General features: G+C 47.6%; 1 long non-coding RNA gene and 1 pseudogene across 1 annotated transcript; both read left to right on the top strand.

Annotated features, from left to right (window-relative positions):
• Positions 1-17,931, top strand: part of LOC133118958 (NACHT, LRR and PYD domains-containing protein 3-like) — a 734,314-nt pseudogene that overhangs the window by 299,544 nt on the left and 416,839 nt on the right.
• LOC133118989 (uncharacterized) lies at positions 15,344-16,575 on the top strand. Its single transcript, XR_009706466.1, has 3 exons — positions 15,344-15,364; positions 15,464-15,574; positions 16,470-16,575. It is a non-coding gene; the product is annotated as an uncharacterized LOC133118989 (long non-coding RNA).

Genomic DNA, 17,931 nt, shown 5'->3' on the forward strand with positions numbered 1-17,931 from the left:
ACAGCCAAGTCTGTCTTGGAGCAATTAGGTAGAAATCCCCCTTTTGCCAAGACGGCTACACTTAAAGGCGCTTGTGTGTGGAGCCTCCCTCCAGGTAACCAGTAAACTGATGACAGACTTGTATCTTACGAGCCTTTTAAAACACGCCCTTTACTACGCCCTCTGCTTCCTCTGACTCCATGCAGACGGGTTGTAGTATGTAGTATGTAGTATGTAGTATGTTACTGATACTGTATATGTGCTCTCACGCTGAACCCGTGCTTGTGTGCTGCCCTGATTTTAGCTTTGCTCTGTGCAGATGCCCTGTTCCTGTGACTCTTTAACCCATAGCCCCTCCGTCCTGTACGGCTTTGCCTCCAGTTTCCTCTGGAGGTTTTCGCTTTGTGTGCCCTAAAAACCCTTAACCCTTTCAGTCCCAAACCCAGTATGAAGTGTCTCCACCCAAATCGCAAGGGGTTTTGGGCTTCGCTTGATAAAAAGTAGTTGGGTATTAACAGGGGCCCAAAACAATAGTATAGCAGCCTTTTTGACAGGCGCAAGGTCCACAGTGTCATATGGGACTGAAAGGGTTAAACTTTCCCTGCCTGTGCCAGGAGCTCTGAGGAGAGCAGACTTCTGCTCTTAATGATTTAATTAACCCAATCATATCTTCTCTGACATGTGTACCGGCTACAGCAGCAGACTGCAAGTGTATCCTGATGATTTCACTGTGCTCAAGTACAGGCTTGAACCAGGGGAATTTATAGAGCCGTCAGCAAATAAGAAATGTTTGGAACAGAAAGCAGTTCACAGACCGGCCTTGGGGGCCCCTGCTTTATCCACTCAGTGTCCTGGGGCCGGAGGGCCCCCTGCTTTATCCACTCAGTGTCCTGGGGCCAGAGCTGGAGGGGCCCCGGCTTTATCCACTCAGTGTCCTGGGGCCGGAGCTGGAGGGGCCCCTGCTTTATCCACTCAGTGTCCTGGGGCCGGAGCTGGAGGGGCCCCTGCTTTATCCACTCAGTGTCCTGGAGCCAGAGCTGGAGGGGCCCCTGCTTTATCCACTCAGTGTCCTGGGGCCGGAGCTGGAGGGGGCCCTGCTTTATCCACTCAGTGTCCTGGAGCCGGAGGGGCCCCTGCTTTATCCACTCAGTGTCCTGGGGCCGGAGCTGGAGGGGCCCCTGCTTTATCCACTCAGTGTCCTGGGGCCGGAGGGGCCCCTGCTTTATCCACTCAGTGTCCTGGGGCCGGAGGGGCCCCTGCTTTATCCACTCAGTGTCCTGGAGCCGGAGCTGGAGGGGCCCCTGCTTTATCCACTCAGTGTCCTGGGGCCGGAGCTGGAGGGGCCCCTGCTTTATCCACTCAGTGTCCTGGGGCCGGATCTGGAGGGGCCCCTGCTTTATCCACTCAGTGTCCTGGGGCCGGAGCTGGAGGGCCCCTGCTTTATCCACTCAGTGTCCTGGGGCCGGAGCTGGAGGGCCCCTGCTTTATCCATTCAGTGTCCTGGGGCCGGAGCTGGAGGGGCCCCTGCTTTATCCACTCAGTGTCCTGGGGCCGGAGCTGGAGGGGCCCCTGCTTTATCCACTCAGTGTCCTGGGGCCGGAGCTGGAAGGGGCCCCTGCTTTATCCACTCAGTGTCCTGGGGCCGGAGCTGGAGGGGGCCCCTGCTTTATCCACTCAGTGTCCTGGGGCCGGAGCTGGAAGGGGCCCCTGCTTTATCCACTCAGTGTCCTGGGGCCGGAGCTGGAGGGGGCTACCTGCGCTCCAGACAGTGATCACACTGTATACGACGCTGTCTCCACCACACACCTCGCCCGCTAACGTGCTAACTCCGCTAACAGGGCTCACGCTTCACTGAGAGTGGAGGTACATTTTTGTCAAAGATCGAATTTCCCAAATGTACCCTTCAATCCCCGCTGCAAACACTATAAAATCCGCACAGCCGTTGGGCCCTTGAGCAAGGCCCTTAACCCTGCATTACTCCAGGGGGAATTGTCCCCTGCTTTGTCTAATCAACTGTAAGTTAATCTGGAGGACACTGGTGCCTGAACCACCAACCTTCTGGGTCCCAGTCACGTGCCTTAGCCACTAGGCTACAGACTGCCCTCGCAAAGCAAAACCAATTCACAAACACAGTGCAGCAGAAAGCTCAAACAAAGGCTACAGTACGGCCCAGCCAAGAACAGCAGAAAAGCACTATTATAACACGTATTATTAATAACACAGCCACACGTCAGCTCCTGTTTTATTAATGCAGTCTATCCACTTGTCACCAGCCTGGGACCTGTGTGCATTCACAACCACCATAAATCATATTTCGAGGCATAACTACAGAAATGGCGCTCGAGCAACAAAAATGTCTATATTATTCTATACTGCATGGGAATAATTACTGTTTGGACAAAACTGTAGGGTATGTAATATGATTAAAACTGCAATGGCCAAGTCAGAAACGTTTACCTTGGCCAAAGAAAGAAAGCTGTACAAGAGGTCTTCCCGAAAGAGCACTCGCGAGGAACGTCTGGCTCACCTGCTCGCGGTTATGACTTATCGTCCTTCCTTCAATAACTTTATTAAATTTCCCCCCATGAAATGAGAAAATAAAGACCGGTAATCCACAGCACCTGAGCGCGCCTGTTTGACCCTGGTGGTGTGTGGCCCTGTTTGACCCTGGTGGTGTGTGGCCCTGTTTGACCCTGGTGGTGTGTGGCCCTGTTTGACCCTGGTGGTGTGTGGCCCTGTTTGATCCTGGTGGTGTGTGGCCCTGTTTGACCCTGGTGGTGTGTGGCCCTGTTTGACCCTGGTGGAGTGTGGCCCTGTTTGACCCTGGTGGAGTGTGGCCCTGTTTGACCCTGGTGGTGTGTGGCCCTGTTTGATCCTGGTGGTGTGTGGCCCTGTTTGACCCTGGTGGTGTGTGGCCCTGTTTGACCCTGGTGGAGTGTGGCCCTGTTTGACCCTGGTGGTGTGTGGCCCTGTTTGACCCTGGTGGTGTGTGGCCCTGTTTGACCCTGGTGGTGTGTGGCCCTGTTTGACCCTGGTGGAGTGTGGCCCTGTTTGACCCTGGTGGTGTGTGGCCCTGTTTGACCCTGGTGGTGTGTGGCCCTGTTTGACCCTGGTGGTGTGTGGCCCTGTTTGACCCTGGTGGAGTGTGGCCCTGTTTGACCCTGGTGGTGTGTGGTGAGTCCCAGGCTAGCTTCTGCCTGATCCCCAGCGGGGGGGGGGGAGAGTCAGCCTTGACCGCTAACGTGCTAACGTGCTAATGCCAGGAACAGCACTGATGCTTTACCCGTGACCGTAATTACTGCTGTCAGTGCCCGCTGCAACAGGAGCCAAACTGAGGTTACTCTGTAAGCAATGTCTGTCTTAAAGGTACAATAGGTAACATTTTAGTGTTAAAACATTGTTACTAGACCATTGTAAATCCTTTCCTATCATTGAAAAAGGCTCACTGACATGTTGACTCACTCTCTGCCTGTGTTTATAGTCCTTAAATTCAGGTTTCAAAATATACAGTTCATGGACTGAGATCTCTCTTTAGCTCAAGATTGGCCAATTCAAGAACCTTTCTGTTAATGAATCAAACGGTCTCACCTCATTGGCAATATTTTTTAAGTCTAAAGATACTGCAAGACAACTTCTTTTCTGTTTTTTGTGTGGACACTGACGTGTGAACACAGGGCTTGAACACAGACGAGTTTTAAACCTCAGGAAAACTGCGTTTCCCAGAAGCACTAAACACGGCTCCACGATGATCAGCAAGGACACCATTCTGCAGGAAATGCGATGGCCAATAACTTTGTTGAATATCGCGTTGACGATAAATAAACAAATATTGAAGCACGCTCAGTTCTAATATCTTTCTGCTTTAGGTACACTGCTAGCAGAGTCCCCAGACAATGCATAGCCTATGCCTTCTGAATTAAAAAATGGGCCTGGCGGGGGTTGAGTCTCTTGGCTGACCTCAGGTACTCCAGGTCACGGTGGTCGGTCCAGACGATGAACGGAGTGGTGCCATCTGCTGGAGGGGGCCTCCACTCCGTCCATCGTCTCCTCTGCTATTCCTCACCCAACTCCAAGGCCAATTTTATTGCCAAGAGTTCCCGTTGCCAATACTGTAATTCCTCTCTGTGGGTGAGAGGCGGGGAGAGCAGAAGGCACAGGGGTGGACCTTGTTGTCCAGGGACCGCTGGGACACCCCAGTGTCAGAGGCATCCACCTGGAGGGGGAAGTGCTTCTCTGGGTCGGGCTCGGTCAGGACAGGAGAAGTGCCTCTTCAGCTCTCTGAAGGCTGAGTTGGCAGGAAAGGGGGAGAGAGAGAGAGAGAGAGAGAGAGAGAGAGAGAGAGAGAGAGAGAGAGAGAGAGAGAGAGAGAGGGAGGGAGGGAGAGAGAGGGAGAGGGAGGGAGAGAGAGAGGGAGAGAGAGAGAGAGAGAGACATGGCTCAGGCAGTAAGAGCAGTCGTCTGGCAGTTGGAGGGTTGCCGGTTCGATCCCCCGCCCTGGCTGTGTCGAAGTGTCCCTGAGCAAGACACCTAACCCCCAAATGCTCCTGACAAGCTGGTTGGTGCCTTGCATGGCAGCCAATCGCCGTCGGTGTGTGAGTGTGTGTATGAATGGGTGAATGAGAAGCATCAATTGTACAGTGCTTTGGATAAAGGCGCTATATAAATGCCAACCATTTACCATTTAGGAGAGGGGGGAGAGAAGGAGAGAGGGAGAGAGAGAAACAGAGAGGGATTATTTTGACACTAACACATTGTAACACATCACATGCATCACAGCCAACTACAAAAACAGCTCCAACAGAAACTGAGGCTCACAAAGCAAGACACAGCTTACCCTTAACATGAGACCCCCAAACCCCACATATTCCTGAGCCCTTCCATCTTTCCCACAAGCCTGTAGTAGGCATGCTCTACTCTGAGCCGGCCTGCAAGCAGACCCCTGAGCGTTCTCACAGGGTCTACTGACCCCATCCCTCTGATCTGATTCTTCACAGGGTCTACTGACCCCATCCCTCTGATCTGATTCTTCACAGGGTCTACTGACCCCATCCCTCTGATCTGATTCTTCACAGGGTCTACTGACCCCATCCCTCTGATCTGATTCTTCACAGGGTCTACTGACCCCATCCCTCTGATCTGATTCTTAACAGGGTCTACTGACCCCATCCCTCTGATCTGATTCTTCACAGGGTCTACTGACCCCATCCCTCTGATCTGACTCTTCACAGGGTCTACTGACCCCATCCCTCCGATCTGATTCTTCACAGGGTCTACTGACCCCATCCCTCTGATCTGATTCTTCACAGGGTCTACTGACCCCATCCCTCTGATCTGATTCTTCACAGGGTCTACTGACCCCATCCCTCTGATCTGATTCTTCACAGGGTCTACTGACCCCATCCCTCTGATCTGATTCTTCACAGGGTCTACTGACCCCATCCCTCTGATCTGATTCTTCACAGGGTCTACTGACCCCATCCCTCTGATCTGATTCTTCCTTCTTCTTCTCCTTGATAAGAGCTCTTCAGTAAGTGAGAGCACTGTGACCACATTCTAACCCATGTGTCCTGCCTCACCGCTTGGTGCTTGTTTCTCCATACATCCATTCTAACCCATGTGTACTGCCTCACCGCTTGGTGCTTGTTTCTCCATACATCCATTCTAACCCATGTGTACTGCCTCACCGCTTGGTGCTTGTTTCTCCATACATCCATTCTAACCCATGTGTACTGCCTCACCGCTTGGTGCTTGTTTCTCCATACATCCATTCTAACCCATGTGTACTGCCTCACCGCTTGGTGCTTGTTTCTCCATACATCCATTCTAACCCATGTATACTGCCTCACCGCTTGGTGCTTGTTACTCCATACATCCTCCAGCTCCATTTCAGTAAGCAGACTAGACAGATGTGTGGATGACTGTAGGTGAGGCTCTTCACCTGTCCCATCTACTGTGAAATCTACAGTACAGTTCCAGTCCCCTCCTGCTACTACGCCCCCCCCATGGCTGCACTGTAACAGAGCCCCTCTTACCTCCCTGAGAACCTCTAACCTTTCAGATTCTGGATTAGGGGCATACACATTCAGAAATGAAAACATTTTCCACCCTGACGAGGGCGGAGGGAGCTGAGTCTCCCGCGCGGCTGCAACACAGCGACCACCCTCCCTTTCACCACCTCCACAGTGGATAAAATATGAATGTTTAAATTTGGGGGAAACAGAATTGCCACACCAGCACTGAAGCTCGTTCCATGGCTGAGGATACACTGACCCTCCCACCACAGGCCCCAGTCCACCTCATTAGCTTCATCACTCTGCGTTTGCTGAAGGAAGACGACATTTAACTTCTTTTGTTTAATGATTTTCGAAACTAAAGCCCTCTTCTGACTGTCCCTCCCACCGTTGATGTTTAATGACCCAATCTTTAAAACCTGCATATGGAGGTTAAGTAAAAAAGACAGAGAAGCAGTCAATGAAAACAGACAGAGGAGAGAAAACACCCTGTAGTGCGTGATCTTTTCCATTTTATCTCTTTTTCCCAATAGTTCCGAATTTAGTCGCCTTCCTTATCGCCGTTACATGTTTTCTGAAGCGAAAGCGCTTTTTATCGCTTAGGAGATCTAACCCCACAATTTTCTGCAGTGCTGAGACCGTTCTAATAAATATTTCCTGATCCGGGAAAAAATCTTTCACATTAATTTGTTTCCCATATGTCTCGTCTAAAAATTTGTTGATTTCCTCGAGAGAGTATACATCTCCGCCCTGAGATAAAGAATCAGACGCTATAGACATATCCGATTCTGACTCACATTCAGTGTCTTCCTGTTCAGTAATCCTGCGTTTCTCAGCCACCAGCGCTTCAGACAGCTCCCCCTCCTGACTGGGCTCACTCGAGCTGGGCATTGCCTCAACCCCACTCTCCACAGTATCGAGGACACCGTTCCCCCAAACTGACTGGGCTCACTCGAGCTGGGCATTGCCTCAACCCCACTCTCCACAGTATCGAGGACACCGTTCCCCCAAACTGACTGGGCTCACTCGAGCTGGGCATTGCCTCAACCCCACTCTCCACAGTATCGAGGACACCGTTCCCCCAAACTGACTGGGCTCACTCGAGCTGGGCATTGCCTCAACCCCACTCTCCACAGTATCGAGGACACCGTTCCCCCAAACTGACTGGGCTCACTCGAGCTGGGCATTGCCTCAACCCCACTCTCCACAGTATCGAGGACACCGTTCCCCCAAACTGACTGGGCTCACTCGAGCTGGGCATTGCCTCAACCCCACTCTCCACAGTATCGAGGACACCGTTCCCCCAAACTGACTGGGCTCACTCGAGCTGGGCATTGCCTCAACCCCACTCTCCACAGTATCGAGGGCACCGTTCCCCCAAACTGACCGGGCTCACTCGAGCTGGGCATTGCCTCAACCCCACTCTCCACAGTATCGAGGACACCGTTCCCCCAAACTGACTGGGCTCACTCGAGCTGGGCATTGCCTCAACCCCACTCTCCACAGTATCGAGGACACCGTTCCCCCAAACTGACTGGGCTCACTCGAGCTGGGCATTGCCTCAACCCCACTCTCCACAGTATCGAGGACACCGTTCCCCCAAACTGACGTCTCAGCTGCCTCCGTCTCCTCCGGTACAACCTCTGCATCCCCCGATTGTGGTTCATTCATTAAAGCAGAAACAGACGTCCTACCAGCAGAATGCACTTCTGTCAGGACCCTGGCAGCTGGGCTGGATTTGCCAGTTAAGAGGGGCTCGGCGTGCACATTGATCCACGCGCGTGACGTGCCGGCTGCCGGGTTTGGGGGCGTGATGCAGCTGTTTCCTGTTTGCCAAATGAAACGGGGTTTAAAAGAAGCAGGTAAGGGACAGACGCCAGAGAGACGCCGGGGGTTGAATGTTGGGTTCCGTGAACGCAATGTTAGTTTTTCAGTTCGTTGTGTTTGGGTTTTCTTTTTTCTTCCTTGCTTGTTTTGGTTCAGGCTGTCTCCCGCATTGGCGGAGGTTAGCTGGCTGGCAGCCCCGGAGAAGGTGGACGCTACACGTGTGACTCTGCTCTTGAGTGGAACCGGCTGCAGCACAGCGAGACCACACTCGCCCTGACGAGGGCGGAGGGAGCCGAGTCTCCCGCGCGGCTGCAGCACAGCGAGACCACACTCGCCCTGACGAGGGCGGAGGGAGCCGAGTCTCCCGCGCGGCTGCAGCACAGCGAGACCACACTCGCCCTGACGAGGGCGGAGGGAGCCGAGTCTCCCGCGCGGCTGCAACACAGCGAGACCACACTCGCCCTGACGAGGGCGGAGGGAGCCGAGTCTCCCGCGCGGCTGCAGCACAGCGAGACCACACTCGCCCTGACGAGGGCGGAGGGAGCTGAGTCTCCCGCGCGGCTGCAGCACAGCGAGACAACACTCGCCCTGACGAGGGCGGAGGGAGCCGAGTCTCCCGCGCGGCTGCAGCACAGCGAGACCACACTCGCCCTGACGAGGGCGGAGGGAGCTGAGTCTCCCGCGCGGCTGCAGCACAGCGAGACCACACTCGCCCTGACGAGGGCGGAGGGAGCCGAGTCTCCCGCGCGGCTGCAGCACAGCGAGACCACACTCGCCCTGACGAGGGCGGAGGGAGCTGAGTCTCCCGCGCGGCTGCAGCACAGCGAGACAACACTCGCCCTGACGAGGGCGGAGGGAGCCGAGTCTCCCGCGCGGCTGCAGCACAGCGAGACCACACTCGCCCTGACGAGGGCGGAGGGAGCCGAGTCTCCTGCGCGGCTGCAGCACAGCGAGACCACACTCGCCCTGACGAGGGCGGAGGGAGCCGAGTCTCCCGCGCGGCTGCAGCACAGCGAGACCACACTCGCCCTGACGAGGGCGGAGGGAGCCGAGTCTCCCGCGCGGCTGCAGCACAGCGAGACCACACTCGCCCTGACGAGGGCGGAGGGAGCCGAGTCTCCCGCGCGGCTGCAGCACAGCGAGACCACACTCGCCCTGACGAGGGCGGAGGGAGCCGAGTCTCCCGCGCGGCTGCAGCACAGCGAGACCACACTCGCCCTGACGAGGGCGGAGGGAGCTGAGTCTCCCGCGCGGCTGCAGCACAGCGAGACCACACTCGCCCTGACGAGGGCGGAGGGAGCTGAGTCTCCCGCGCGGCTGCAGCACAGCGAGACCACACTCGCCCTGACGAGGGCGGAGGGAGCCGAGTCTCCCGCGCGGCTGCAGCACAGCGGGCGGACCAGGACCGGAGCCAGCGCCGGCTCGCTCACCATCGCTGGTACCGCCAGGACGCTGAGGGCGGACAGTACCAGAGCCAGTCTGCAGCGTACAGAGGAGCCAGCCTGCAGCGTACAGAGGAGCCAGCCTGCAGCGTACAGAGGAGCCAGTCTGCAGCGTACAGAGGAGCCAGTCTGCAGCGTACAGAGGAGCCAGCCTGCAGCGTACAGAGGAGCCAGCCTGCAGCGTACAGCCTGCAGCGTACAGCCTGCAGCGTACAGTGGAGTGGTTCGGGGCGCAGCTCCGCGGCCCTGAGACTGTATTGCACAGCGAGAGACTGCAGACCGTTTGGGGGGGGGTTGGGTTTTCTTTTTGTTTTTTGGTTTTGGGAGGTAGAGGCTCAGCACAGCGGTGGGGGCCAACTACCTCCCTTCCTTAAAATTATTATTTCTTGTTTCTTTCGTGTGCGTGGCAGTGAAAGGTGGGAGTGTGTGCGTGAGACCCTGCCCGTGTTGGTGGACTCCCCCTTTGAGTGGGGTTCCCCCCCTCCTTTTCCAAACCTCTTATTGTAACTTCATTTTAAATGTTTAATCTGCAATGCTCGTTATTGTATGAATGTTCGATGACTAATTATAATGATTGAAGTGTAATTACCTTCATGCATACCCTTATCTCATTTTAAAAACAAAAATAAATTTGTAGAAGTGTTGAAACCCACTAATCAACTAAAACCACCACACAGCCCAGTAAGCTGTTCAAACTTCCAAAATCATACAGATGGGCTGAAAACAGTACAGAACAGTTCCAGAAAGCAATTGGCACCCAAGAAATTCAAACATTATGAGACACCTTTCTGGACACCACTTACACTCACAGTAAAGAAGGAGTCAATCAGGCAGTATGAAATATTAATTACATATTTAGAAAACAGCAAAGAAATCCCAATTGGAATAGTCAAAAAACAGACAAAAAAATCCCAAAGATGAAACCTGGTCCGGTGCAAAATGTCAAAACATAAGGAAAGAACTAAATACAAATTCACAATTGGGAAACTATTCATGTTTGAAAATAAGTTAACCTGAACTGAAATTCAAAATTCCAATCACAATTTGGCAAAAATGATTAGAATCAGTAATTGAACCAATTGCCCTATATGGCAGTGAAGCATGGTCCACTTACAACGCAAGATTTTTACCATTGGGACAAACACCAAAATTGAAACCCTGCATGCAGAGTTTTGTAACAATCTCTTACAAGTACAAATAAAAACTACAAACAATGCATGCAGGGCAGAATTAGGCCAATATCCATTATTAATCAAAATACAAAAGAGGGCAATCAAATTATTATTTTAAGTTCTTATTTTAATGTCTGGTTTTGTTTTCATTTGTTTATAATCATTCATGCTGCTCGTTCAATTATTGCACAATGTGGAATTAATGTTTTATACACGCTGTCATGTTCTGTCATGCTAATAAACCAACTTGAAATGAATTTGACAGAGAGAGAGAGAGAGAGAGAGAGAGAGAGAGGGGGGGGGGGGGTGCCTTCAGGTAAAGTTCCTTTTCAATGTGTGTGTTTGTGTCTGTGTGTGTGTGTGTATGTGTGTGTGCGCATGTGTGTGTGTGTGTGTGTGTGTGTGTGTGTGTGTGTGTGTGTGTGTGCGTGTGTGTGTGTGTGTGTGTGTGTGTGTGTGTGTGCCCATGTTCTGCTAGTTTTAGTTCCAGTGGGGGGATGGTGCCAGAGGGATTAAGAGTACAAATCCATATTGGAAGAAGATACTTCTTCTCAGGGAGGAAGGGGAGGGTCGGGTGTCTAGACTCAAAGACTCATCTTTGTTTGAGTCAAATTTGATCCACAGAACTACCCACAACTTTTCAATCCTACATGCCGTATTATCAGTGATTATAGCAGTGTGACAACCAACCCATGTGACAACCATCTGCGATCTGCCCTACTTTAAGTCCCAACATCAAAAGGTTATAATTCTCGAGTTGTGAAGAATACCAAATACATATAACCTAACCTGTCTGTTAAAATGTTCTATTCTGAATAATAAACACAATAAATGATTCAGCCAATAAAAAGTAGCAAAGCCTCCTCGAGGCAGTGGAAAAAAAGAGGGGGGGATGCAAAAGAGAAACTGAAAGTATTTCAAGCTCATCGTCATTTTGAACACGGACGACAAAGAAGAGGCGGTAAAAGAAGAAATAAAATTGAATAAAAGTACGGAGTAAGTAGCCTGTGTGCAGTGGGATGGAGAGTATAGAAGCTAAAAGTTAAGGGGTTCGCGGAGGATTGGGAATTTGAATTTGAATTTGAGTTGAATCGCAATAACACGCTTAATTCAGTAAACCGGAAACTGTCAATAAAATGGTGCGATTTCAGCAAGGTGTATGCCAGGTTATTTTTTAAAATCCCATGTGGATAAAAACAAAAAGGAATTAAAAAAAGATTGCTTATGTTTTTTTCCAATACATTTGATGTTTTATTTCTATTTTGGATCGTCGGATATATGACGGAAGTCACGACTCACGGGCCTCTTGTAGGCTAGGCTAAAGTGACACACAAATAACTTTTAAAATAACTGCGGCGTAAATTCAGAGCTTTGCCTACGTATTGGTTTGATGATTTAATATCAGCAAATGATAACATCCGTGGATTTAACTGAAGTGAATGTAATTTTGTATCGGTAGCCTAATGTTGAACGGAGCGGTAAAGTTTTACAGGCCACATTGCTCAAAATGCCTATTCCACAGCACAACGCTTTGTTTTATCGTTCGTCTCACTTTTAATATTCAGGAAAAATATCGTCAATAGCTTCGTAATTACGATGGTAACAAATTCCAACATCAAGGCTCAACCTATTATTTATCCATTAGGCCTATGATTTATTTTTTAATAATATGTATATGTTCGCAACAATTCTTAATTTCTGTGGCTCGGACTGCGCATATTTAGGGACGGCGCGCTGTTGTCTGAAAAGCGGTTATGAAATAATGCTACATGCCATATTATATCTGCTGGGCTTATCTGATCCATAACATCATAGACGCAGCACTTTTTTGTTGTGTTCATTTAGCTGTTTTTGAGGATATCATGCAGCCTTGTTCCAATCTAAAAACTAGATGGTACTTATTACATATCCGAACACAAAAGAAGGTCTTGAGCACAGAGCCAAAGTTTAAATCCTTTGATCTGTTAGAGTCCTCTAATGGTCAGAAATGCCACTGCACCCCTCTCCTGGGAAGAAATCTACTATTTTCTAATCAACTCCACACTAAGGATATATTGGCAATACAACAATGTGTGCCCTAATATGGTAGTAATAGTAGAATTCATTGGTTCGGAATCAATGGGTCATGTGACCTGGATGCTATTAAAATATTTATGTAATAATTGAAATATTTTTGTGTAAAAGTGTAACATGAACTCCCCGGGGATCCAGGAGTTGTGCCCTTATCTCCATGGTAACTACTTTTCAGACAACACCGCACTTCATAAATATGACGGTTCATAAATATGAACAGTCTGAGCCACAAAAATGAAGAATTGTTGTGAACATATAAATATCATTAAAAACTAAACTGAATCATGGGCCGAATGGATAAATGAAGGTTTGTGCCTGCGTGTTGGAAGGACCCACCTCATAACACACCTGTTCTGGAATGTATTAACATCGTAATTTTGGAGCAATTTTTTTGTGCGATGATCAAACAAAGCGTTGTGCCGTATTCTCTAAGCCATTTAAAGTATTAACTTATTCTAGAAAGAATTCACATTCAAGACATATTTTGAGGAAATAGATTTTGCCACCCACCGATAGAAGCCTATTTATCTTGAATTGAGACTTATGGATAGAATAACAGTTTTGGATTTGGATATACATTATCAAACATTTGTATGAACCTTGTGTGGAATGTCATTGTTTTTATTTTTGCTCTAGCTGTCAGACTGTTTGGATTCGTGATCAAATGTAGAATTTGGGCAGAATGTACAGAACGTGGCATGCTATTGTTGGTTTTTGTGTTGTTCCTCCATGTTAGGTGAGAGTAAGAACTAAGACAAATGACCTGAAATTGATTTCTGCTATGTTAAATTTGGTGGTGGTTTGCTAATTCATGTGTGGAGCTTTCATAGTTTCATAGTTTCTATTATTTGAAATGAGCCAACAGCTTCCGTCTACAGGAACATGTTAAACATGTTTCAGGGTTCATATTTGACGTCCAACTCTAACCAATCCCAATTCACAACGACTCAGTGGCCATGTCTTTCCTGTTGAATCATATTCCGTGTAACTCTTAATTGTTTCAATCATATTCAATTCAGCAGCCACTTTAGGAGCAGGAATTGTGGTTAGTTGTATTAGACGCCGTTTCTTGTTTGTACCACAAGGTGGCAGTACGTAGCTGTGTATGCATTGCTTCAAAGCAGGAAAGCGTGTTTTCAAAGCCACGTCAATGCCAGTCTGCGTTATGCTTCCGTTGTAAAAGAATATGTGATAAAAAGACTTTTACATTTTACAATGAGGCTACTTAAGAAATAATGATCTGCTTTGATTATTAATTGGTTTTCGCCGTCTTCGGATGTTTTCCATGAACATTTTCTTGCGAGCCTGTTCATATTTGTCAAATGTGATGTAATTATGGACTAATGTGCAGTTGAAAAACTTGAAACGTGTAGTTGACCCTTAAAGATTCTGATGAAGAAAATCTAACAGTGAAATCAACACCACCATGTTGACATGAGATGAAGTTAATCTCAGTCCTACAGAACTGTGTTGTGGCCTTCCATGGCTTCCTGTTTCACTTGGGTATAAAGCTGAGGTAAAATGTTTTTTAAATCAATTTTACCCAAGTCCAAGGAAACTAACTCTCAAATTAAAAGAAACAAATGGTTGGTGTCCTTCAAAAATCAGGCAATCGGTCAAACAATAAACAAGTATTCACATATATGATATATTTCATTTACTACTGTGAGGGGATTAGGAAGTTATAGGAATAGTTTATGCTATGCACCAGTAAATAAATCTACAATTAATTCCTACAATCAAGAATTTTATAATTTCTTCTATTAGACATTGCCTCCATGCCAAAAGACTATTTGGAATTGATTCAGGATGAATGGCTTTATTGGGAGCAATGAAAAAAGCAGCTATTTCCTTAATGGCCTTGTCTACTGTGGTCAGATGAGATGACATTAGAGCTCTTTGGCTGGGCATAGGCTTGGTGTTAATTTAAGGATTAATATACAGAAAAGAGCATCAGACCTGGGGTAGATACGATAGTGGATTGTTAATGTATTGGGGCTGTTTTGCTCCCACTGGTCCTGGGGCCCTTGTTAATAGCAATAGCATTATGAACTCTACCCAAGTACCAGGACATTTTACCCAAAAACTTGGGTAATCACACATGAAAATAACAAAGATCTGGAAAGATTGTGGATGGAGGAAGGGTCTAAGATCCCACCCCATGTGTTCTCCAGTCTCATAAGACATTACAGAAAAAGACCCTGTTATCCTTGCAAGGGGAGGGTGTCTTCCATCCTGAATACAGGGGGCAATAATTGTGATGCCTAATTTCACTCTATAAATGTATGATCCGAGAAATGTGTAACTTTGGTTGAGTCATTAGTAAAATACATTCTGCATGTCAGACAGTCAATGTAAAGCTGAGCACTGGCATTATTTTTTATTATAAAGAAACATTTCCTCAACATTATCAATGGTCCCACATTACTGAGGTGACTGTATAGTATGTTGCTCTGTGATGGATTTGAAACCTGTCCAGGGTGTTTTCCTGCCTCTCCCCCAGTGCATGCTGGGATAGGCTCCAGCCCCCCCATGATCCTGACCAGAAGTGAGTGTATTAGATCATGGATGGATGGATGTGGAGTATAGGTTTATGGACCATTTAAATTCCACTGCTTCCTGTCAACACTGTGCTATATTGTGTATGTGCTTGTGTGTTTGTATTAGTGTGTCTATATGTGTGTTCAGTGTGTTCTCATTTTGTGTGTTTACAGGTTGGCTGATTTGGGTCAGAACCCACATGTGGTCTAGTCTGGTCTGACGTGTTCCAGTCTCCTGAGATAGGGGGCGCTGTTTCTAAAATGAGTCTCTCAGAGGAGACAGAGAGCAAAGGTGGAACCCTCAGCACTGACAGAAAGAGGTATAAATGCACGACTCAGATATTTAATGTGCTGTGAGTTAGAGGTGCAGTCAGAGGGTGAGTTTAACTGGAAGCTCTGTCTCCATGTTTTGTTCACAGGGTCCAGGTAGAAAGAGCAGGGTCACCTGTACCCAGCTGTCTGTCTATGAAGAGTGATCCCTCAATGGAACCTCCACTCAAGCTCAGACGAGAGGTCACAGGGGATCAAAGGTAATTAAACCAGTTCAAATCGACACAATTGCTAAAGGAAAACACCAATATTTTGGGAAATATACCTTTTTCCCGACTTAGCCAGACTAACGACGAGGTATTTGATTGAATTTTCTTTTTTTTTTGTGCATTCACTGGCTCTTTCCATGTTAGCATAACCTGTTAGCTTAGAATAAAGACTTGAAGCCGAAAGATGTCAGTAGCCTACAGCCTTCAAAGTGAAGAAATACACCTTACAGCAACTCTGAAGCTTTCTTATTTATTTATTTACATGAGGTATCTTGTGTGTTTGAAATACACATGCAGGTTAAAAGTTAAAAGTTAAAAGTTAAAACGAAACGTTGTTTTTGGAGAAGTTAGACGGTTGGAACTATAACTGATAAACACACATGTATCCTCTTCCGTCTTCCGCTGGTTGAACACAGTGATCTGTGCTCCTTCTGAAGGTAGTTTTAAAAGGGAGAACTTCTCAGAAAACAACGTCTATCATTGAAAAATATTTTTTCCTGCACATGTATTTCAAACACACGATAACTTGTGTAAATAAGACCGCTTCAGAGTTGCTGTAAGGTGTATTTCTTCACTTTGAAGGAGGTAGGCTGCTGACACCTAAAGGCTTCAAGTGTTTCTGCTAAGCTAACACATTTTGCTCACATGGAAACGGAGCCAGTGAATGCAAAAAATATGAAAATGAAATCGTACATCTTGTCTGCTGAGTAAGTTGTAAAAAATGTGTAGCTCTCAAAATATTGCTGTTTTCCATTAAATTCAATGACAATGGCACCCTTCAGGTATATGTGAGGTGTGTTATGTCATCTTCAGATGTGCTGTGAGTTAGAACTGCAGTCAGAGGGTGAGTTTAACTGGAAGCTCTGTCTCCATGTTTTGTTCACAGGGTCCAGGTAGAAAGAGCAGGGTCACCTGTACCCAGCTGTCTGTCTATGAAGAGTGATCGTTCAATGGATCTTCCACTCAGATTCAGAGGAGAGTTCACAGGTGATCAAAGGTAATTAAACCAGTTCAACACGACAGAGTTGTTAAACGAAAACCCCAACATTTTGCGAAGATACCTTTTCCCCGACTTACCCAGACTTAGACGAGGTGTTTGATAGCATTTTCATTTTTGTGCATTCACTGGCTCTGTTTCCATGTTAGCTTATCTTGTTAGCTTAGCATGAAGACTTGAAGCCTAAAGATGTCAGTCACCTACCTCCTTCAAATTGAAGAAATACACCTTGCAGCAACTCTGAAGCTGTCTTATTTACATGAGGTATCTTGTGTATTTGAAGTACACGTGCGGGTTAAAAGTTAAAACGAGAGACGTTGTTTTTGGTGAAGTTAGACGGTTGGAACTATAACCGCTGAACACACGTATATCCTCTTCCATTTTCCACTGGTTGAACACAGTGATCTGTGCACCTTCTGAAGGAAGTTTTAAAGGGTAGACCTTCTCCGAAAACAACGTTTCTTATTTAAATGTTTTCTGCACGTGTCTTTCAAATACACATGATAACTTGAGTAAAGAAGACTTCAGAGTTGCTGGAAGGTGAATTTCTTCACTTTGAAGGAGGTAGGCTACTGACACCTATAGGCTTCAAGTCTTTATGCTAAGCTAACACATTTTGCTCATATGGAAACGGAGCCAGTGAATGCAAAAAATATGAAAATGAAATCGAACATCTCGTCTGCTGGTTGAGTTAAAAAAAATGTGAATTTCCCAAAATATTGCTGTTTTCCGTTCAATTCTATTTAAATGTCACGGGAACATTTCAGGTATATGTGAGGTGTGTTATGTCATATTCAGATGTGCTGTGAGTTAGAACTGCAGTCAGAGGGTGAGTTTAACTGGAAGCTCTGTCTCCATGTTTTGTTCACAGGGTCCAGGTAGAAAGAGCAGGGTCACCTGTACCCAGCTGTCTGTCTATGAAGAGTGATCGTTCAATGGATCTTCCACTCAGATTCAGAGGAGAGTTCACAGGTGATCAAAGGTAATTAAACCAGTTCAACACGACAGAGTTGTTAAACGAAAACCCCAACATTTTGCGAAGATACCTTTTCCCCGACTTACCCAGACTTAGACGAGGTGTTTGATAGCATTTTCATTTTTGTGCATTCACTGGCTCTGTTTCCATGTTAGCTTATCTTGTTAGCTTAGCATGAAGACTTGAAGCCTAAAGATGTCAGTCACCTACCTCCTTCAAATTGAAGAAATACACCTTGCAGCAACTCTGAAGCTGTCTTATTTACATGAGGTATCTTGTGTATTTGAAGTACACGTGCGGGTTAAAAGTTAAAACGAGAGACGTTGTTTTTGGTGAAGTTAGACGGTTGGAACTATAACCGCTGAACACACGTAT

This window comes from Conger conger, chromosome 19 (genome assembly GCF_963514075.1).
Source record: "Conger conger chromosome 19, fConCon1.1, whole genome shotgun sequence".
Lineage (NCBI taxonomy): Eukaryota > Metazoa > Chordata > Actinopteri > Anguilliformes > Congridae > Conger > Conger conger.